This window comes from Ambystoma mexicanum, chromosome 11 (genome assembly GCF_040938575.1).
Source record: "Ambystoma mexicanum isolate Mex_15411 chromosome 11, UKY_AmexF1_1, whole genome shotgun sequence".
Lineage (NCBI taxonomy): Eukaryota > Metazoa > Chordata > Amphibia > Caudata > Ambystomatidae > Ambystoma > Ambystoma mexicanum.
In genome coordinates, this window is record NC_090934.1 from 156106915 (window position 1) to 156130040 (window position 23126).

Below are 23126 nucleotides of genomic sequence, written 5' to 3' on the forward strand. Positions count from 1 at the left end.
CTTTTTTAGCGCACATCCAATGGTTTTCTCGCGCACGGCCTTCCATGAATCGATGTGCGCTGCTTTTCGTGCGATTTTCACACTTGCCCTGCGATTTCCGCTATTCCACTGCGATTCGCACGTTTTTGGCCACTTGCGCCGCGCTAATTATTCCATGAATCGGCCTGCAAATGTGTAGATTGCCTGTTAAAATCAACTGTCTGCTTTAATGATTACATCTTTTGCTTAAATCCAATCTTGAGTATTGTGTGCAAAATGGAAGTGTGATAGCAGCAAGGTTTTGAATTCATCAGGACCTCTGGCATTGTTGTGGTCAAACATCCATAACAAAAAGGAAAAGTCATATACAAATCATAATTGGTACCAACCGAAATGGGGCGGTCCAGTGTGAACTGATTTGCAACATTGGCTGTTTTTCAGTCTCATCAGTGAGTTGTAGCTTGAGTCTCTATGTGCAGCAACCCCAGCACTTTACTTGGAAACTAGTCTCCAAAGATGCAAAATTACATCAGATAGTCTACACATTTTTCAGGATGTGCGTTAAAATGTAATCTTTTTACAGAAAACTCTTGAGAAGCCACTTCCCAGATAATTTAATAACATCTAGATCCTGGAAGATACAACAATGCTCACATCAAGAGCAACAGGATAGTGTTAACTGTGGACCATTAATCTTGAAACTAAGTTTGTACTATGACTTTGAAAATCTATTATTTATGTTTAACCACCGACTCACAAGATGTACTTTCTTTCCATTTCAGCTTGCCTTTCTGATGGAGAACTAAGAAACGTAGATACAAAAAGTACTGATATGGATGAATTCAGAATTCACATAGCTCTGGAGCTGATACAGAATTCTAGTGAGAAAACAGCACTATTCCTTTAATGTGGTCTCCTCTAATATAATGAATGCTATGTACTGTCTAGTATTGCCGCCCTAGTGTAAAGTTGTGTTTCCCCAATTTGACACAGGGTTGGATTGCTCATTATATGGGGTTTTAGCTAAGTAAACATATACCATAAGTAAACATAGCCCTACACCGCTTCCAGCTATACTGAGTACTGCTACCAAATGATCCTATACCTCTTCCTGTTAAGTTGGGTCTTGCTACTGACTAATTTATGCTCATCGACTTTGAAGCTGTCTTTGATCTCCACTTCTCCTCCCCTGCCCTTCCTGTGGTGCTTTGCTCTGGAGCTCACTGCCACCTGCTCATGCACAACCTCCCTCCACTGACTGGCTTCTCTGCCTCCCATGTCCCTAGCCAACTTTTCCCCTGAAGCCACCTGTCTACGCCCCACTCTCCAGCTCATACTCACTGCCTCCCCTCCCTCTTCCTTTCTACCCCTCCCCACTGTAACCTTCATTTGCACTGCTGCATCGATCCCTGGCCTGAGCTCACTGACCAATCTTACTGTGCCCTCCCACCTCTTTCCTTCAACTTCCCTCCCACCCTCATCTCTGCTGATACCACCTTCTTCCTCCGGTTAAATCCATCTCATCCTATCTCCGCATTATATTCCCACTCTTCTTTCCGCCACCCACTGCTCCGTCTGTTCCTTTGGCATTGAGTTTCTAACTTTCGCCTTCCCCCACTCTCTTTTCCTCTGCCTTTTTCCCGTCACTTCCCATTTCCCCGCTAAGCTTCTCTTGTTAACCCTCTTCCTCTTCACCATGGCTATCTCCTCACTCTACTCCCCTCCCCCACTCGACCCATCACCCCCCACCCTATCTAACCGCCCCAACCTCTTATATCCCCCTGTCGTTGCACCCTCCAACATTATGAACATTGTCCTTTGGAATGCACAATCTATCTGCAATAAGACTACTGCTGTTCTAGACATGTTTCTTTGACTAAATCTTCACTTCCTATGCATTTCTGAAACCTGTGTCCCCCCTTTTAACTTTTACCGTACTTGCTTCTCTCACTTCCTTCTCGTTTACTCATGTCTTTCGCCCCTCTGGCCGCGAAGGCGGCCTTGGCCTTCTCTATCACCCCAAATGTTTGTCTACCCCCTGTTCTACTCCTCTCCCTGTCTTCCCTACCTTTGAATACTTATTTAAAACCTTCACCTACCCCCACACTATTTCCTTTCTAAATATTTACCGCCCTCCTGGCCCTCTCACTTCGTTCTATGATGACTTTGATCACCTCCTCTCCCCTACCCCTACTCCCCTTACCGTTCTTGGTGACTTTAACCTCCACCTTTCCACCTCTCACCTATCTTCCCCCCTTTTCTCTATTCTTGACTCCTACCTCCTTACCCCCCTTCCTACCTCACCCACTCACTCTTCTGGCTCCACTCTCGATCTCATCTTCATCTCTTCTTTCACCTCTCCTCAGCCTATACTCTCCCCACTTACTTATCCAACAACGCTCTTCTCTCCTTCGCCCTCACCCCCCCGCCACTCCTCTCATCCCCCTCCTCCCCCTCCTCTTCTATCTCTTTCTACAGATGAGACCTCTAACTTTGACCCCTCTCTCTTCTTTGAAAACTGCTCCTCAAGCCTCCCGCTCTTTCCCAATTTTCTTCTCTCTCAGCTAATTACTCTCTTTCTACTCTATCCTCCTCTCTCTACTCCTCTCTTGACCAACTTTACCCTCCCTCCTCCTTCCGCCCCTCTCACAAGTCTGCCCAACCCTGGCTTTCCTCTCACCTTCTGTCTATGCGCTGTCTCCTCCGACGCCTTGAAAGAAGCTGGCTTAAACATCGTTCGCCAGCCAACCAATCCTCCTACTTCTCTTACCATTCTCTCTACGACTTCTGTCTTAGCTCAGCCAAATGTTCTTACTTCTCTAACCTTCTCCATTCTCAAGCTTCCCATCCTAGATAAATCTTCCAAACCCTCACTCATCTTCTTTCCCACTACCCCTGACCACTCCATTAACTCTCCTCTCTCTCCCTCTGATTTTGCCGACTTCTTCTCCTCTAAAATTCTAACCTTATGCCAAAACATTCTACTCTCTCCCTCCAATTCTCCCCCTCTTCATCTCAATCCACCCCTTTCTCCTTCTTGTCCAACTTCACCCCTGTCTCTAATGCTGATATCTCCCTGCTCTTGTCCAAAACTCACCCTACTGCCGCCCCTTCTGATCCTTTACCCACTTCTCTCATTCTACCCTCTTCTCATACCTTACCTCACCTCTTTCTTCAACATATGCCTCTCCACTGCTACCTTTCCTACGGCCTTCAAACACGCTATTGTCCCCATCCTGAAGAAACCCGCAGCTAACCCGCTCCTAGCATCCAACTTTTGCCCCATCTCTCTCTTACCCTTCCTCTCCAAGCTCCTTGAATGACTAGTCTACTCCCAACTCTCAGCTTTTGTCTCTAACCTCCTCCACCCTACTCAATATCGTTTTCACCCTTTGAATTCTACTGAGACCGCTCTTACCTCTGTTCTAAATTTGCTTCTCACCGCTCGCTACTCTAAACACTCTATTATTCTTATTCTCCTCAACCTCTCTGCTGCCTTTGACACCGTCGATCACCCGTTACTCCTTAATACACTTTCCTCATTTGGTCCCAAAGGACTGTTCTTAATTGCTTTTCCTCCCACCTCTCCAATTGCTTTTTCGCCATCTCCTGGGGTGGCTATTCCTCCCCTACTCACTGTCTTGACTTTGGTGTCCCCCAAGGCTCCGTACATTGGCCCCTTTCTCTTCTCTCTCTACACCTCACTTCTTGCCCCAATCATCTCTTCCTTCTGTATCTCTCATCACTTTTACGCTGGCTATACCCAGCTCTTCCTTTCCTTCTCTTCCTTCACCCCTGACATTCACCTTAAATTATCCTGCTGTCTAACTGCTATTCAAACATGGATGTCCTCCCACTTTCTCACTTTAAACTCTGACAAAACTGAAATCTTATTCTTTCCCGTCAACACTCTTCCTCCCCCCTCCTCCCTCCTTCCATCCTCTTTCCCCTCACTCATCTTACTATCTCTGCTTCTGCCCGTAATCTCGGCCTCCACCTTGACTCCAATCTCTCCTTTTCCCACCATATCTCTCTTACCTCTCTCTACCATCTTTATAACGTCCATAAAATCCGTTCCTCCCTCACCTTCCATGCCACCAAACTCTTTATCTCCTCCCTTATCTTCTCCCGTCTCTTCTACTGCTCAGCTCTCATATTCGGCCTCCCAGCCTCTCATCTTGCCCCCCTCAAATCCCTCTATTACTATCCGATCCTCACTCTCTGCTCCCTCTCTCCTTTCGACTTCATCTCCTCTTCGCTCTCCTCACTTGGCTGGCTCTCCTTTCACTCTCTGCTTAAATTTAACTTTCTTTGTCTCGTCATTAAATCGCTTCATGATCTTGCCCCTCCCTACCTATCCTCCCTCCTCTCTTTCTACTCTCCCCCTCGCCCCTTCTGCTCCGCTGACCTCTTCCTTCTCTCTGTCCCCCACCTCCTTGTGTTCCTTTTCACTTCCATTCCTTTCAGCTCCTTGCCCCAGATCATTGGAACTCTTTACCTCTCTCTATCCGTTCCATCTCCTCTTACTCTTCCTTCCGCTCCTCCTTAAAATCCAATCTTCTTCGGACCCCTTCCTGACAGATCTTCTCCTCTCCCCTCCACTGTCCCCACTACTCCTGACTCCTACCTAACAAACTTGGCACATTTTTCTTCATACTGTTCTTGTTTATTTGAATCATAAATTGTATTCTACTGCTTCCTGTGTATTCCTGTTGTTTAATGTAAAGCGCCTTGGCGCAAAGCGCAATATAAAAGTTAATAAATACAAAAAATACAAATAATGTGTTTTCAATTCTTGGTGATTTTACTCATAACTTATGAACCTGCCTCCTAAATGGGATGAATCACTCCAATGTAGGGCATACTCTGTGGCCCTTCATAACGTTCAGCTTCAAGAAAAGATTTTTATGAATGTGTTTATATGAGTATATTTAATAAAATATAAACACCTGAGCTATAGAAATGAGCAGTGTGTCACACAAAGTAACATGTCTTTCTCTTGCAGGCAACATTGGTGACTATAGTGTGGCTTGTAACCTCATTGAAAAAAATGTTTGGCTGAAGCCATGGTCACTTGTAGTTTTTACCCCAAACACACCATTCATATATTTATCAGACAAACATCAGATTGTGAAATTCCAATAGTGTCACTTGAGGTGTAAGTACAGAAAGGTCAGACATTATGATGTCAAGTTATGATACATCTATAGATGATTAACGATAATCAATTCATGTCTCTAACTTGAATGTATGTTTTGGTCACTAGTCTATTACTGTAGTTTCAAATGGAGTGAAATACAAACTGGTACTTAGATTGGAGTTTGTGTAATAAAAAAAAGACCTTTCATTTTGATGTTCATGATTGTTGGCTTTTGTGTTACGTATTACTACTCTTGATTTGCATATATTTGCTTTGCCAGGTACAATGCGAGCCATGCAAAAGACAGATGCATTTGGATTGTCTTCCTTCAACTACTAACAAGAAAGAGTTACAGTTGCCAGAAGTTCACTTTGTTTGTTGGAAGTGCATTAACATTTTAAGTGGTATGTATATTCTTTATATAAACTAATGTTGTGACATGTGAACACTTATTATACTGGGTTGATGTATGAACAATGTCAATATTTCAGTACAATTAGTGACATTCGATATAACTTGATAAAACGTACAGCCATGATTTATTTTAGCATTAAATAAACCCATTCCTGGACTGGCTCTAGCGATATTCACTGCCAGCATGTCCACCCAGGGCTCTCCAATCGATCAGCACCGTTTCCACGTAGCCTATCCTAGATTGGGGTACTTAATGCTAATAGCACCCTGGGTGATCTATTGTGTTGTTAGCATTGTTCTTTTTTTCATGGGACTCCATCTTTGCTTTCAAGTGCAGTGTTTTACCATAAATATAATTACAAAAGAAAAGGGGTGGCCTGGAAATAGAAAAGTGACAATGGGCCTCATTACAAATCAGGCGGTCTGGAAATAACGGTGGCGGTAAAACCGCCGCCACCGTTGTTTCCGGACCGCCTGATCACAACTCCTGCAGGTGGGAGGTGATGTTCCCGCCAAGTCTGACCTGGCGGGTTTAACACCACCCGCCTGCAGGCGGACGAGGAAACACTGGCAGCATTACGAGATGCTGCCGGTGTTTCCATGATCCCCATTCCCATTGAGTCCTATAGGACTCAATGGGAATGGGGATTAACACCATTCCGCCTCCGTGATTCCCGGAAAACCGGGGTTGTAATGCCCCGGTAATTCCGGGAATCACGGAGGCGGAATGGTAATACGAGTCCGGCGGTAACCAGGCGGTTTTACCGCCTCGGTTACCGCCGGACTCGTAATGAGGCCCAATGTGCGTTTACTATTTTCATGAAGGGTATTTGATCAGCAGCAGGTTCACCGAGCCACTCCACAGCAGGAGGCAGAGAAGTAGTGGTATTATGTTGAAGTTAGGTGTGGAATTCCGGGGAATGGGAATGGCTCCGGCGTAAAGGGGGAAAGCCAGCGCAGGTCACTGGCCGACACAGAAGTTGGAAACCCACGGACGGACACTCAGGAAGCCCAGATGAAACACAGTTATATACTGACAGACATAAACCACTCTCCTGATTAGCTGATTGGCCATTGCCTCTTCCATGGATACTAAAGGGGTACATTGAATATACTCATATGCTCCTTATATTGTACTAGCACCTGTGATCGAGAACCAAGGAGAAAAGAGCCACAAAACTGTGGGAAATAGGGTGCAGGAACACTTAAACTCAGGACTGAGATTTCAGGAGAAGAGACCCCAAGAACTTTGAGAATTGGCTCAGAATGTATTGTGTGGTTTGCAGGGGGACACCTGGGCCTGAAGGAGCATACCATTATGCTTACTGTGAGAGTATGCACATTGTAGTTTTGAATTTCTTAACATGATTAACATGTTCATACTGTCATGCTTTATCTATTGCTGGCTATTGCATGCTTCCCATCCTTTGTTGAGCCTGACGTTTCTTCGCTCTTTACAGTTAGAGAGGAGAAGTCGTATGTTGGAATTAGCTTTTCCCTTCCTGCTTGCTGAGTTTGTGTATGTGATGTCATCAGAGCCTGATCTGGAATGCTGAGTGAGTGTTTCTCCTGTAAGTTTTAAGAGTGACAGTTAGTGATGGTCTGATTGAGAGAGACCGAGAGAGAGAGCAGGAGAAATGGTGCTGGTGGATGTTCCCCTGATCTTCTACTTGTAAGATTGAACCATAAAGGGGTTATCACATCATCCGCCCGACTTAGCAGAGGAGTCAAGCAAGGTTGTTTGTTGGCTCCTCTGCTATTTAATTTATATTTTTCGGATCTCAGGTTCAGGTGTCATGCACAATCTAATTGTCCACATCGAGTGGGAGATACTAGGATAACATCTCTCTTATATGCTGACAATTTGGCTATCTTTGATAGTACCTTTACAGGAATGAGAATTATGATAAATGAGTTTCAGACCTATAGTTCGGAGAATGACCTGATAATCAACTTAGATAAAAACCAAAGTGATGTTGGCAACCAGCCGTAGGATAAATAGAGTTAATATGAGTACCACTCTAGGCAACATTGCATATACCAACAACTATGTGTATCTGTGCCTGGGGATTACTCTCTAATATTAAAACTAAAATCCGGAAGGCCAAACAACTAGTGGGATTAATGTATAGATTTGGCACTCAGATGGCAGGTTTTTCTATGTAAGGGGTTTTAACGCTATAGGACCAATGCTTTTGCCCAGCATTTTTGTACGGACTCGAATCTCTGAACATGAATAATTGGTTGTGGTTAAACTGAATTGAAGTTTTGCTCTGGTGGAAGATGTTGCAACTACCCCAATCGGTACCCATGGAATATCTGTACTTGGAATTGGGTATCATTTCCCTACGGGGGATGGTCCATTGGAAGCGCAGGGTGTTCAATATTAAAACCAGGGTTGTGCCTAAATGCCCAATGCTTCGTTTTCTGTGAGAAGGTTCTGGTGGTATAAGGATGGGGAGTGAGTATGAAGTTTCTATGCAGGAGCTATTTAAGATCATTGATAGGGCACCACAGTTTAACTTGGAATCCTCGATGGGAGGGTCTAATTGCTGATTTCAACAAGAAACTGAAATTGTGGGACTGAAATGTAAATTCTGAGCACCTGCATACCTTGAAGCACTATGCGTTGGCAGCAGAAGTAACTTGTAATTACTTGAAACCCCATTTGTATACATTATTATGTCCCCATCCAGCTGTACGGTTCCTTTTACTGCTATATATAAATCAGTTCGCTCTATTGCGAGAGCGCAGCATAGACTCCCTTACAACGAGAGATACTTTTGGATTTGCTACAAGAAGGGCATTTCTGAAACCCCTAGTTCTTACCAACTGTACCGGTCTGGGTCCTGTTTACATTAAGGAGCTCTGGTCTTTAGTTCACAACTGTGCCACAATAAAATCGAAGTCATTCTGGGCCTACTGTTTTAACACTGACTCTACCTCTGACCACGTGGCATTATAGCGAGTATGGTTAAAATCAAATGTTAAATCATGGAGATTTTGATCTTGACCTTGAACATTATAACTAGTGCATGTTTGTTATTTATTGACTTTGTGTATATTTTAAATGTGTTTTGTACTTTTTATATATGTATTTTAATCTGTTTTGTGAAAAGTTCTTTGAACTGAACACAATAAATATTATAATTCCCTGTGTTCCAGCGTCTACTGGATGTTTACCTGTACAAGAGGCTATAAAGAAGCTACTTGTTTCACACCAGGGTCTGTGTCACCTGTACAGAGTAGCTTGCATTACAATATCGTCCTCAGTGGAACATTCAGTGTTGGCTTGTGTCTGTGACCTGATGTCGCACCAACCTGTTTAGGAGTTGTCAGATAAAAAAAACGTTGTTGGCTACAGTTGTAATTTATTTTTCTGCTAATACATCTTTCATTTTAAAGAATAAAAAAACTCAGCGTAAAAGTTGATAACTTCTCTACTACTTTGCTTCTTTCTGTTAACATCGAACACATTAGCCTACCTTCTCCTGTGACAAACGACCAGGGGTACCACCAAGGGGGGGGGGGGGGGGGGGGCAATGGGGGCCACGGCCACCATTATAAAAATGCTGGCCCCTCTGTTAGCCCCCCCATCGGCCACACTGCAAAAAAGCAACAAAAATCAAATACTTTTTTTTCACACTGAACTGTGCATGGACAATAACATGCCCAGTTCACGGCGAAAAAAAAGTCTTTTTTTGGTGCTTTTTTGCCACGGCCCGCGTTGGACTGGAGTCAGAGAGCAGAATGTTCTGATAGTGACCTTAGCGCCTAACAACCAAACCCTTCAAAGACCACCACCATACAACAGCTGTAGCGCATTTCTTCATTTCTTCTCCCTCCAACCGCTTCCATCTTGTAGAAAAGCTTAGTCCCTGCTGCCCCTACCTCCACGATACGCAACTATAATTGGTATGAGAGCAAGGCATCCGATTCCCAGAGGATCAAACAAATCTTAGCCCCCGCCCCCATCCCCAAGTTGAGTACACTACCAGCCTACTACCAGCCTATGGGGTAACCCCCGCTCTCCACTCACTTACCTGTCGATCGCATAAAATCACATTCCCGCTGACCTGATCCAGGTGTTGGATAACATTTAATTAGAATGTATGTTACCCTCACTAACGGTTTGACGTTGTACAACAAAACAAGATAAACAAAACCAAGACCCATCAGCACAAAAAGAAAATGTTTCCCGTGCATAGAGAAAATTACAAAACTAGAAACCCAGAATCAGATTATAAACCGTGACCACCCAAGGGCATCGGGTTGTAGTAGAAATGCAAGTTCCGCGTGGTAAAAAGGTGCAAACTTATCAGCTGTGGGAATAGCACACTAGAAGGGTGAGGGGGGTTTTCGTGATGGGCGCTTAGGGTTATGCATTAGGCTGGAAAATGCACCTATTAATGGTATTCTAAATAAATAACCGACAGAAAATAAGGTTTGAATTACAGGTGAGTATGAGGGACGTAACATTAGATATAAGCATTGCAAACAGGTCTGGGTGCTCACTCTCACTAGAAAACGAATGTACATTTGATCAATTTGCCTGGAAGTGGTAGAAGCTGGCAGCACCTTGCAAACTATATGTTCCCAGGGACTTGTGGAAATAAATAAACAGCTCTCGATACATTCAAGTTCAGGAAGCGAAGCTCATGAGTGCCGGGGAAAGGCAGCAAATGTACAACCATTTTATAATTCAGCATATTAGTTCTGGAAACTGGTCTACTGACAGTTTCAAAATGCCCGCTGGAGGTTTCAAATTGGCCCTCAGCACATCTCAGCCTGGGATGTGGCTCAAAGAGCTCGTAGGCTGCAACATTAAGTCCATAACTTGTTAACAGTTCAAGGTTTACGTCAGAGGTGGCTGCGACCCTCTGTTGCGGTGCGGCTTGACATTCTGTGGGTCCTTTCCTCAGATCGTTCTTCCTCGCAGCTTGCAGGCTGCGGTTCCCAGCGGCTCCCAGCATTGGGAGCTGTGTTAGCGACGGAGCCAATCGTTATCCTGGTCCATTAGCAGTCCAGTGGCAAGGGCTGGAACATAGGGCACGGCGCCCCGGTTGGTGATGTGAGGGGTCTGAACGGGTGTTACGGTACGGCGTAACCACCGGACAGGGGTAAGCACTAGCTCTAATACTGATTCTGTCACGGAAGCTCTCCCGATGCTCGAGGGCTTGGCGCTCAGCTCAGTCCTGGCCTCCTATTCTGGGGAGTCAGTGCTGGAATATTGCTGTAAGATGATTGCCTAAAAAAATACTGAGTGAACCATTGGTAAATAGCACACAGTGCTTTCTATCCTAATTCGAGGAATCTGGTCTACATTATGGCCGCAAGCAGGAATTATGGTGTGAAAAGATTACTATCCAGGAATAATGATGTTAAAAATCCTACCCCCAGGCTAAGGACAAAGTTGGACCTGACGTTGGCCGAAGCTGGTGTAGCAACCTTGTCTCCTTTGTCTAACAGGGACCGCGTTTCCGAGGTCCTTGCTCTTAGTACTCGTAGGAGACAGAGGCTGCAAGGTGGGGGCACTAATATTTCCCCTGATGTGGACAAGATCAATTATTCTGATTCCCCCCGCAAATAATTAAGGAACTGGATTGTCAGTTACCGAACTCTGGTCCTACATGACCTGCTATCACAGAATCCATACAAGGAAGGGGTATTATTAATACTTCTGCTTCAAGTTTTCCCCCAGCAGCTACCTTACTATTAGGAGGGATAAAGAAATATACTGAACATAAAACATCGTCATCTTCTGCCTCACAATGGGGCATTAGGCCTAATAATCTTCAAACAGATTATATTGCTCACTCCCAGTGGTCTCACCTTAAGGCAAGTATTTTCAAAGAGCTCCACCTATGTAACAGTCTTACCGATCTATGCTCACTAGTGGACCTACTAGATGACTTTGTGTCGGACATATGTCCGCCTAGAGTGAACATTGCGTCTCATATAGATTTACAACACAGTCCAGTTGCACTGTTTCAGCCGCCAAAATCAAATGGGCGAGTGTGGACCAAGCTTCACAAACCACATTGAGTAGGGTTGGTCTTCCAGTATCCTCTGGAATAATACCCTCTATTAATGAAAATGACAAATCACCTACTGTTGATATTAGTGGGCAATTCCAGGAACTACCTCTTTCACTCTCTGTACTTGATCATAACCCTGGCCTAACACCTGCTAAAAAACCCTTAGATGCAAGTGCTAAACTCAATCAGGTGACCTTGTAGAGAATGGGCATAAGAAAGACACAAATGCCAAAGATTAATGACATGAGTATACAAGCCTTTTTTATGGACCAATGGAATTCTGTTAATACTAACATTGAGAAGTTAGAAGGAAAAGAGTCCATAGAAGCGCTCCGTACTAAGGTGCTTGCATGGTTGCGACAAAGAACAGGGCCAGAAGTTGTCAGATTGTCTGAGTTGAAGATTCTACGCAGGATTGACCTGAGTGATTGGTGTTCGCAATTAAAAAGGGACTGTGTCCTAGTGGGTTGTGGGTTCAGAAATCTACCTCTTTATTTAAGTATGTGTAAATATCTTCCCAGGGGGTGCTTGAACTGCAATTTGATACTCTGATGCTTCCTGTTGGAATTCTTAAACTTTCATTATTATGATTAATCGACTCTCTTATGACTTTGATATATCTATTTTGTAATGATTCTTTTTTCTCCTTGGGATTCTTTTTATTTTACAAGTCGTGTATCTTGCTTTTTCTCTATGTTTTATAGTGTATCTTGGTTTTTTTTGTCTGTTTGTTTGTGCCCTCACGCCTCTGGGTCAATGGTGTGCGGTATAAATGGAATAAAGTAAAGTAAAGGCTCTTGTAATGTCACAGCCAATTGTGCTCTCATGGGAAACATGTGGAGATGTCCGGCGGCAGATGAATAAAGTTACGCTGCTCATCTCAAATGTCTCAATGTTTTGGCACCATGATGTGGGAACCGTGGGTTGGACTGTGATGTCACAGCAGGGGATGAAGGTGGTGTGGTAAGATTTGCAGGATCCAATCATCTCTGGATACTGTATGTCCCGCTATAGGTGAATACCATAGTTTTGCCTATAAGCTTCATTTGGGGGATTGACCTAATGTTGCATTGTGTTTTGATGCTAATTAGTTTGTACCACTATAAAGGCTTCATCTTTGGGGTGTAATTTCAACAGCGCTTTTCATGCATTTCTGTTCATCATTCTGTTTCAATTTCGCTTTCCCAGCTGTAACTGAGCCCAGAATAAATTGCTTTACTTCTTCCCTGTAATTTTTTGCTGGTGAAATCCGAAGCAACCCGCAGTACAGGGATATGATGTCATAATGACAAACCCAGTAATAGAGGTAGTAAGGTGTTGACGTGTAAACCCAGCAATCGAACCTAGCAGAACCAATAGAGGAAGGGGATTACACACATGATATTGTGGCATACATGTACAGGATGGAAGGGGATGTACGGGTGAAAAAGGAAGAAATAGCAGGGGCAGACATGGTCTATATTGACGGGTACTCAAGTATTGACCCAGAGACAGGAAGGATACATATTGGTACGGCAGGGGTATGCTGCAGGAAGTATTATCCAGCAGCTACCATCGCATTATTCAGCAAAGGCCGCAGAATTGGTGGCACTGTCAAGAGCACTAAAAATGATGGAGGGGCATGCAACAAATACATTTTCCAATTCTGCCTATGTCGCATCAACTATCCATTCTGGACTGGCATGATGGGAAAGTATGGGGTTTAAAAGAAGTGATGGTTCGCCTGTACAACATGCAGAACCATTAAGGGATTTAATTGAAGCATTAAAAGGTCCAGTGGAGGTGGCAATTACAAAATGCGCCGCCCATACAGGAAAACAAAACAACATTTAATTGGGGAACGACATGGCTGACAGAGCGGCAAAAGCAGCAGAAAATGTATCAGAGGATGGGGGAATGCTGAGGTACCTCGAGGAAGGGGAAAGGGTGCCACTGATCGCAGCGGAAAGAAAGAAGAGTGGAGAGGAAGAAAGGGAGGAAAGTTTCAATATTATCCCCATAGTACACATCATAGAATTACAGGGAGAAGAGCCAAAAGAGGAAAAAGAATTATGGATACACAAAGGGTGTTCACTGTCACCGACAGACGTAATTTGGTGGCAGAATAGCACAGGGAAGTCTGATATGCCCAAAAGAATGTTAAATGTACCTTTAGAACAGCTGCATTTCCCCACTCATGTGTCCAAAGAGTGCATTGTGGGGGATGGTATGTTCCAAACATGCATGAGCAAGTAAATGTGGTTAGGGGAAATTGTATGGTTTGCAAACAGTTTCTGTCTGGTCACACATTGAAAACTTTAAGGGGAATGATATAACGGTCGTAAGGGCCCTTCCAGCACTTACCTATTGACTATGTTGACATGCAAGAGGGATGTGCCTTCTACAGGTACCTAATAGTATTAAACTGTTCTGCATCTTTGTCTTCTGCTTTTCTGATATTCATCATATAAAAATAAATTGAGCCCATCAGCTGGTGGTAAGATGGAAACACGCACTAAGAGAAATGTGACTAGCCCACTGGAATTATTAACCACTATCAGAGAAGGAGTAGATCTGGCCTCTGAAAACATATGGTATGGGGAAATGCAGAAAGTGGGGCAGGGGAGCACCATTGATACCTGTTACGTGTGCTCACTGATTCCACACCATACAGGAAAGCCAAAGCAATTCTTGCCACAAGAGATGACAGCAGAAGAGCGAGAGTTTCTAGCACATCTGGCCTTGTGCAGAACCAGTGGTATGTTCCAGGGACATACGATTGAAGTAAAGTGGATTGATGAGGGGGAAGAGGTGTACAAGGACAACTTTATACAACTAGAAAGCATGGCCTGGGAGGAGAGAAATAAGCACATGGTTCTGGAATATGTAACAGAGGAGGCCCCAAAGGGAAAACAGGTGGTCACTGTCAATAAAATAATATATTGTAAAACCTCTACAGTGAATGATGTGCCATGGTGCCACACTAGGCCCTTGATGCAAATCCAGGGTTCGGTGTTGCACAACGGGAAATGGGAAAGAGGCATGGCGCAGTGCCATGCAGAGGGCTTGGTGGGCTTTGAAGAAAGGGTGGTTAAGAAAATGTATGGTAAATGTAAGAACATTTGGAACAGTTATATACATGTTTTAAGGTGGATAAATAAAAACACATGTCCAGAAAACATAAAGACACTGATATAATATTTTCTATGTTTCGGAGACAGTGGGACAATAATGCTGGGGATGAATACCGGCTGCAGGAGAATGATGGACATTGCGGTGTTGCCGAAGGGGACCACTGCTCTGATGGACACTTGGTGGGCATGCTGAACACGAGCATACGCTCAACTGCCTCCAGATTGGAAGGGAATTTGTGCACTGGTGACCCTTCATAACCTGACATTAGTGTTACCCTGTGCAGACTTGATACTGCTCAATGGGCTGTCCACAGCTAAGGAGAAAACACCCACAGAAAAACAAATAAACCAACATAAGATAACCAGGAAGAAAAGGTCCAGTAGTAATTATATCTTGGCAGAGTCCACCAAGAGCTTAGATAATATTCCATCTCATTTGAAACTGTCCATTTGAGTATCTGTTTTCTTCACTTCTCTCCTGGTGCCTAGGGTGTAAACTGCGGCCAAAGCAAAATGGCTGCAGATAACCAGCTACAAACTGCTCCAACTGGCAAATGCAACTGAAAAGGGACTCAACGCAGTGTGTGAGGAACTACAGGCTCTACAGTTGGTGACCCTCCAAAACCATTTAGTTCTCGATCTTACAACAGCAATGGAGGGAGGGGTGTGTCATAAGATAGGCAGCTCATGCTTTACCACAATTCCCGCTAATGACGCTACAAATGGATCCATCACAGAGGCGGTAGAGGAAATAAGAACAATACACAAGAGAATGACGTAAGAGCAGAAAGACATTTCATCCGCATCCTGTTGGATTCACTGTTCATCTGGGCCCCCAACTGGCTTGTGGCTATGTTTGAGATAACTGTCCCTCTACTCATCACAATCCTCATTGTCACCTACATCAGTCTGATCATCCAGTGGTGTAAATGCCACCAGCACAAGACAGGGTATAAAATGGCAATGCAAAAAATGCAGGCCATGAAGGTATTAAGTGAGGAAGACCCCAGTGTAAATGAGAGAGAGAGAGAGAGAGAGTGAAGAAGATATAAAATTTCTGCACCACCACCAGACTTAGAGAATTACCATGCATTTTCGGGGTGGGAGTGTTCACCTGACGGGACAGAAATATAGATTTTTGTGGAATACTTGGATGGGTACGAGGAAGAGGGGCACATGACCCAGGTAACAAGGGTGTGGGTGCGTAAAGAAAAGGAAAAGGAGATAAATGGGGCAGAAGTTTCGATCGAAGGGAAGAATGTGTTAAAGGTGCTAATTCAGCACCAGATAGGGGGACGCACCTACCAACTAAGGGAGTAAAGAAGATGCACAGTGGGGGTGGCCACATAGGGAATAACACACATACTCTGAGTCATAGACACACTCTATGCAGGATTTCACCGGGAATGGTAGGGGCTAAAGATACGTTGGGTGTAAACTTGGTTCAACACATTGCTCTATGATTAGCCAAATGAGGGGCAGGGACAAAAATAGCGCAATAATAAATATGTGTAGTGAGAAATCTCTCAGAGCGGGCAGGATCTTGGAACTTTTCAATTTAAACACGTGGCCACAACAAAAGGGATGTGCAAAGAGGGAACAAGGCTCAAATTACTCATCGATATTTGGAATTTAAGATAACCTGAACTGGGTTAGGTAACTTCCAGGTGGTCAGCCAAACAAGCCGCCTGGCACGGTAGTGGGGAGGGTGGCTCTGTACCAGTGTGCCGGTCACATGACCACAGATGGCCATGGTAAAGGAACACTGGACGGAGTAGCGTTCCTGGGAGAACCGATCAGTCGGTAAGTTCCTAAACTCTGACGAGGGGGCCAGCCCTCAAAATATCTACCACAGAGTCTGCAAAGGTCATTGTCTAACATTTTTCACATAAATGTCCCCTTTCCCACTAGCTGCAGGGTGTCTTGTGCCCCGTTCTCAATGGTGCTGACTAATGGCAGTATATTAAAGATCCGGCAGTGAGCACAAATGTTGCTTCATTAATAACAAGATGTTCCAGGGTGGGTTGTGAATAAAATGTGGTACCACATGGAAAGATGAGCTGATGGGAAACTATTGAACTTTTTGCTCTAATGACGCTTTCACTAATCAATGTAACTATCGAGGAGGAAATTGCAAACCAATCAAATCCCTGGGAAGAGTGGCAAAAAAATGAATCCTCCAACTTACAAGTGTTTCTCCTGACTTCTGACTATTGTATTTCTTGTTATAAATTCATAGTTCATTCAGATGTCAGCCTCTTGATCAGAGCTGATCCACTGTTCAGTTTGATTTGTGCTCACTTTGCTGTAATAAACAGTGTTGTTTCTTGCCCGGTTTGTGCTCAATTTTTTGAGTATGTGGTTTTTATTATGCACTAATTGGCGGACCCCTGACTTCAGATGGATGAATATTTTACTTGTAAAGATCTACTTTCATTTGCCCTTTAGGTAGAATTATTTGCCAGGAAGGACCTGGGGTGAGAGCTGGATGCAATGTGTACATATATTCAATTTGTGACAGATGTATGGAGTTGTAATCCAAGTTACTTCGGAAAGTCCTTTTAAAAATAAAATGCATGCAAATATATATTTATGCATATGATAGATACAGTTTGGCATAAACCTTTCTTCGGCAGAGAAACATGGCTTTGCTTTAGCAGATTTGTAATCATAATAATAAACCATATTTGGGTTCTTCTATACATAGACTCAAATGGAGATTTCTCACTACTCTTGTTTGTGGCGCTGCTGGCCCAGTGCAAAACAACAAAGGGGACTCAGCAAGTATTTTGCCCCGGGCCTCACCTCGCCCTTTGACAGCCCTTGGCTGACCTCCGCGCTTGTCCCAGAGCCTCTGGGTTTTCATGCACTTCTGGGTCTTTCAGGGAGCAATGCAATGCATCGGGTGGCTTCCCTTTGCGGTGATCAGAGTGTTGCCTGCAAGAGTACACAGTCACTCAGGCAGCAAAGTCCACAGGGCTCCCACTGGCACATTTCAAAATGAACACCTCTTTGTTACTAACTTTCTGGTCACTGATGCAAATTAACGGGGCATTGTCTATTTGCATCAGAAATGTTTCTGATGCAAAAAGCCAATGGCCCCTTAGCCCCAGATAAACATCCAAGTCTTTGCCTCATTTCAAGACCAAAACATTTAAACTGTCTCGTTTCTATTATGTGTTCTTACTTTGACGCGCACGAAGGAGGATTTGCATGTATACAGAATTTAATTGTTTTCTTCTTACTGCATTCAAAAAATCAGGATGCCTGGGTTAACAAATAAGCAGGTACACTTATCACAGTATCCTCTGTTATGGGGGCTTTACATGTTGAGAGCATATTTGAAGAACTGTAAAGGTCATTTTTCAAGCTTGCATTTCTTTGCATACTGAAACGTGTATTTGCGCATTCAAGGGAGGGGGCGTCAGGGTAGTACAGTTATACTGTTTGTGCTTAAATATTTCTATGAGGATTTATGTATTTGTCAAGCTGTTTTATTTGGATGTTTGCACTTCAAGTAATTTTTGTAATACAGATTATTCTTAAAAGCCAAACATAACACATTTTCATACCCACTACTTTTTAGAAAACTTGCAGTGCTGTGCTGACATTGCAGAGGAGACGAGAGAAGTACAGAGGGGAATTGCGGAGTGAATGGGCCAGAAAGATCCAGAGGCAATGCAGCGAATCTTTGTACGAAGCCAGCAGGATATTGTAGCATGGAAAGGGAAATTGTGCAGCATTAAAAAGAAAAATGTGCAGCACAAAATGTGGGGTTTTTTTGCATTATTTTTGTGGCACATTTTTTATTGTGTCTCGGGTGTGAGAGAGAAATAAAAGGACAAGAGAGTCTTGTAGCTCTCCTTTACTTCATTAACAAGGCTCACTTTGTGAGGATCTCAGCTCCTCTAATCCCATGTCAGAAGTGCATGGCCCGAGTCACCCAGAACGTAGATTATTTTCCTTAATCGTGAGTGCCACTTCCTTCAAAATGTTATGTACCTGCATCCGAATCGGATCAGGTAGTTCAACATCATCCCTAACAGAAATCAAAATGTCATGCTGCAAATTCCTTACCTAGAGGTATGTTTCTGAACAATTCTCCCATGACCCCTTGAAAAGCCATTGGCGCCAAGAGTAGCACGTTGGGTATCCACTTGAAGTAAAAAGCCCGTACATTTGTGCAGGGGTGTTGCTAGGTCTGGAAAAGATCTGGAAATGATCCGGAGCTACGCTAATGGCGGGACTGTCGGGACTCTGGTTGTAGTCCCTGAGCTTCTATTTGGGGTTATGGTAATAATCAGGACTGTCGGGACTCGGGGCTAGCTAGCCTTTGGTTGTAGACCCTGAGTTTCTATTTGGGGCTATGGTAATATTCGGGACTGTCGGGACTCGGGGCTAGCTAGCATTTTGGTTGTAGCCCCTGAGCTTCTATCCGGGGCTATAACCAAAAGACCTGTGACTACAGCCTCCCCTAGCAAGTCCTCTCCATTTGTGATGAAGGGAAGTAAGCAGCCACAACTCCATCCGGTGGTATTGACTAGACAAATCAAAGCTAGGAAACTATTTTGCTCTCTCCAGCATTTCAAAGACCATCGGCAATGGTTGCCTGTCCACCGACACGCTAATTTTAAGGGAGTGTAAATCCACACACAAGCGTATAGAACAATTTTTCTGCCAATGGCTGTGCACCATGCACTCCACTGGTGCCACCTCACCATTGTCACATCCCTTTTTCATCTCCTTCACGTGCTCTTGAAGTAATATGGTTCTGGGCTGCACCTTATGTTTCATATTCGTCAGCATTATACAGTGCTTAAATTTGCCTATGCCAACACCAAACACCTCAGGGTATCCGTCACACAGTTCACCCTCCACCAAATTCCCAGGATCAGCAACATTTGGGTCAGCTTTTAACCCTACCCCCTTTAGATGCCACCCAGCCAGAAATGTAGCTCCAGTCATAGCCATAGACAACTTTACCTTTATGCTTCTCCTCTTGAACAGCAACATCACAATGCCAGATCCTACCACATCCATGCTAGCATTCCCGTACATACCGACAGGCTTAGCTAGATAACGACCCACCTAAACGGAGGATAAGGCAGGGGTGGTGGGGGCAATGAATAACCCCCACCTGGATTACTGTAACAGCTTGTTAGCAGGAATTCCACCGACCCACCGAATGGAGGATAAGGCAGTGGTGGTGGGGGCATGACTAACACCCACCTGGATTACTGTAACAGCTTGTTAGCAGGAATTCCATCCAAACAAGTGGCTAGACTGCAGAGAGCTCAGAACGTGGCAGTCAGAGTAATAGGACACCTCGGGAAACAGGACCATGTTTCATCAGTGCGGAGATCCCGCCACTGGTTGATGGAGGAGGACAGAATTAAATTCAAAGTGGCCTTTCTCGTCTATAAATGTTTGAGAGGGCTGGCACCTGATTATCTTGCTGAAAAGATCATGCAATACCATCCAAGAAGGAAGCTCTGTTTGGAAAATAAAGTTCTGATTTGTGTTCCACGAACTAAATGTGTCTCCAGAGGTGATAGAAGATTCAGAGTCTTTGGGCCTAAAGTCTGGAACCAACTTCCACTGGAGATCAGAACGTGTGGGACACTGGACCTCTTTAGGAAAAGGCTGAAAACTTTTCTATTTAAATAAATGGAAGCTATAACCTAATCACACCTTTGTTTTTCCTCTGGTACTGATTGTTAGTTGTCATCTGTGCCCGAATACAGTTTACTCTGTCTGGTGCGCATAATAGGTTCCTCAAAATCAAATTCAAAACATGTCTATGCTGACCCAAAATTCCATCCTCAGAATTGAATATTGGGGCCCGGAGTCTAATTTTCCACCAATGAACACTCGCATCACATTTAGGGGATCATGACCCTCCTCGTCCAGAAGAGAGGAAAAGTGTATTCATTTGCCACAGAATATCCTCGATCCATCTCACAATTTCACTGGAGAGATTCCTAGACATGTGAACCAGATGACTCCTTTTCACGCACTTCTTGAATGTTACATCTATTTGCACCACTTCTCGGGCTTGAGGCTAGGTTTCTCCAGGTCACCACACACCAAACAAGCAAGTCTACTCCTTTCCAATCCCGCTCTTCATTCTCTCATACCGCTCAAGTTGGGAAGGTCCTTTCCTTTTCATAAGATTACTGACCTCACTCCCTTCAGGCTTGTTGACTATGTTCATGCACTCAGCAGGCTGCTCATCATTTTCGTCACACTCACAGATTGTTCGGGCGACAAGTCTATTACTAGTTGCAGTCTTTCCTGATCTTTTTGTTGCTCCAGTATCTCACTATTTGGACCCATATAAGACCTGCCATCAGCAAAAGGACCAAACTCATATTTCACTCCCAACCCCCACAGATTTGCCATATGTGGCACTCGTTTTTCAACTGTTCCATTGGACTTTATCTATGAAAAGGGGCTTCTCCAGGAAAATATTCCTCTTTGGCCCAAACAAGCTACTTAGCATACTAACTGATGCTTCTCCTTCGCTCCCCCAGCAAGAACCGGAGACAGTGTTAACACACACATCTCCCCAGGGATACGTAAATAGCCAGCAACTAAACTGGCCACTTAGATCACTGACTCTTATACCAATAGCTGTTATTTTGCTCCATGCACCTCCTTGCCTGTCCCAATAATGATCATGTCAGCTGAGGTTAACTCTGGGGACCCTTGGATGTCTGTGGGTTTGATTTTAAGTTACAGTGAGCTCTTGCTCTAAAGGTGGGGCTCCTGCTACTTCTCTGAAGGCATGGTGCTTCTCTGCCCTAGTGAGCCTGGAACCTGGCATGTGTCCCTTGATTCTGATTGTTGCTACTCCTCAATTTCCATGAGGAAGTGACTTTGTTGTGTCTTGCTACCATCCTGCATACTCTGTTGATCACAGGGTTTGGCAGAGGACTCTCGCTGTTTCCTGGCCACTTTAGTCATATCTGGGGAAGCAGACGCTAACTTAGATGGGGATGCTGGCCTGCCACTGCGTGTTTGCCCTGTGTTATGAGCACCGCGTGCAGCTTTAGAGACACTGATACGCTCTTATGTGCCCTGAACCTGTTTGGACTGTGCCGCTGCTCCTGATTTGGGGTATGTGGGCACAAAGATTGAGTTACGACGGAAGGGCGTTGCTAGCAACGCAGAGCTGCTGGGTGCATCATTAACTAAGCACAATTGGGAGGAGTTGTAGTCTGCAGTGACTGTGTGGGCCCTCAATGGTTGGCTGCCTTGGTGGTGGCTGGTCTTCAGGCTGGCAGGATCCTCTAGTGAGTTATAAGGATGGATGAAGTACAGTGTTTCTGCATGAGTACTGAGACTGCTCTTTACTGAAAGATTGATCCGTCCTCCCTCCAGCTGACTAGGGTGGACAGTATGCTGTCTGCATCACCAGAAGCAGCATGTGACTCCATTTCACTAAGATGTCCTCGGAGGTCTGACACTGTCACGCTTGGAAACACGTGTGTACAGGCGCATTATAAATGACTTCTCATATCATATCACATGATGCAGACCCTGGAAGATGTAGCAGGGGCTGTGCTACTGTTTACGGTGCCTGGGAATTGCCCTGAATCTAACTATGTGCTTGCAGAATAGGGAGCTGGCCTTTCCTCAATGGGATCAAAGCTGTACTCCTTGGTGTTAAGGTTGAGGTATAAACCAGGATTGCACATGTTAGGGGCTAGCTGTCAGGGGCTCATAAGAGGAACGGAGTCGTTGAAGGCTGAATAGATATCACTCAACCTATTTTTGAAAATGTGGTGCACAACATCAGCGGTGTGCACGCCAAGAATGAGGACTTGAAAGCTAGATCTAGAAGGAAACATTTCTGCATAGTGGTCCCCCTGGAGTCCATCCAGTGCCAAATATAGAAATAGTTATAGAGAAGCTATTTAAGGCTATTTAAACAAAGCTCCATCCCTCAAACAGCGCCTTCACAATAAAAGATACCCATATTCCAGTTTTGAACAAGGTCAAGACCCTCGGGATGATGCTGGAAGCATCTCTGGGGTCGGAAGCCGAAACCCAATACGTTAAAAAAAAACCTGCTCTTATCTTCGCCTGCTAAAAGCCAAAAGACCCTACTTATCTGAAGAAAATAGCGCCACGATCGCAAGAGCCACCATCTTGTCACGTCGTGACTACGGCAACACGCTCATCCTAGGCTCCAACAAACAATGCTTTCATAGCTACTAAGTCTTACAAAAAAACGCAGTAAGAATCATTAAACAGAAAGCCAGAAACCAGCATATCAGCGAAGCAAGAAAAGAACTGCATTGGTTAATAATTTGAGGAAAGGGTCCATTTTAAGTGTCTCACACTGGTACACAGATGTATCTTTGGAAAAGCCCATGCCTACCTTAAATCCATACTCATTCCATACGTTCCTATCAGAAAGCTAAGATCGGCGGATCA

At 44.3% G+C, this 23126-nt stretch overlaps 1 long non-coding RNA gene across 1 annotated transcript; it reads left to right on the forward strand.

Moving 5' to 3' along the window:
* The first annotated feature begins 207 nt into the window (after nucleotides 1-207).
* Nucleotides 208-18420, forward strand: LOC138504678 (uncharacterized). The gene is made up of 3 exons (XR_011279895.1): nucleotides 208-860; nucleotides 5400-5523; nucleotides 18271-18420. It is a non-coding gene; the product is annotated as an uncharacterized lncRNA (long non-coding RNA).
* The last annotated feature ends 4706 nt before the right edge of the window (nucleotides 18421-23126 follow it).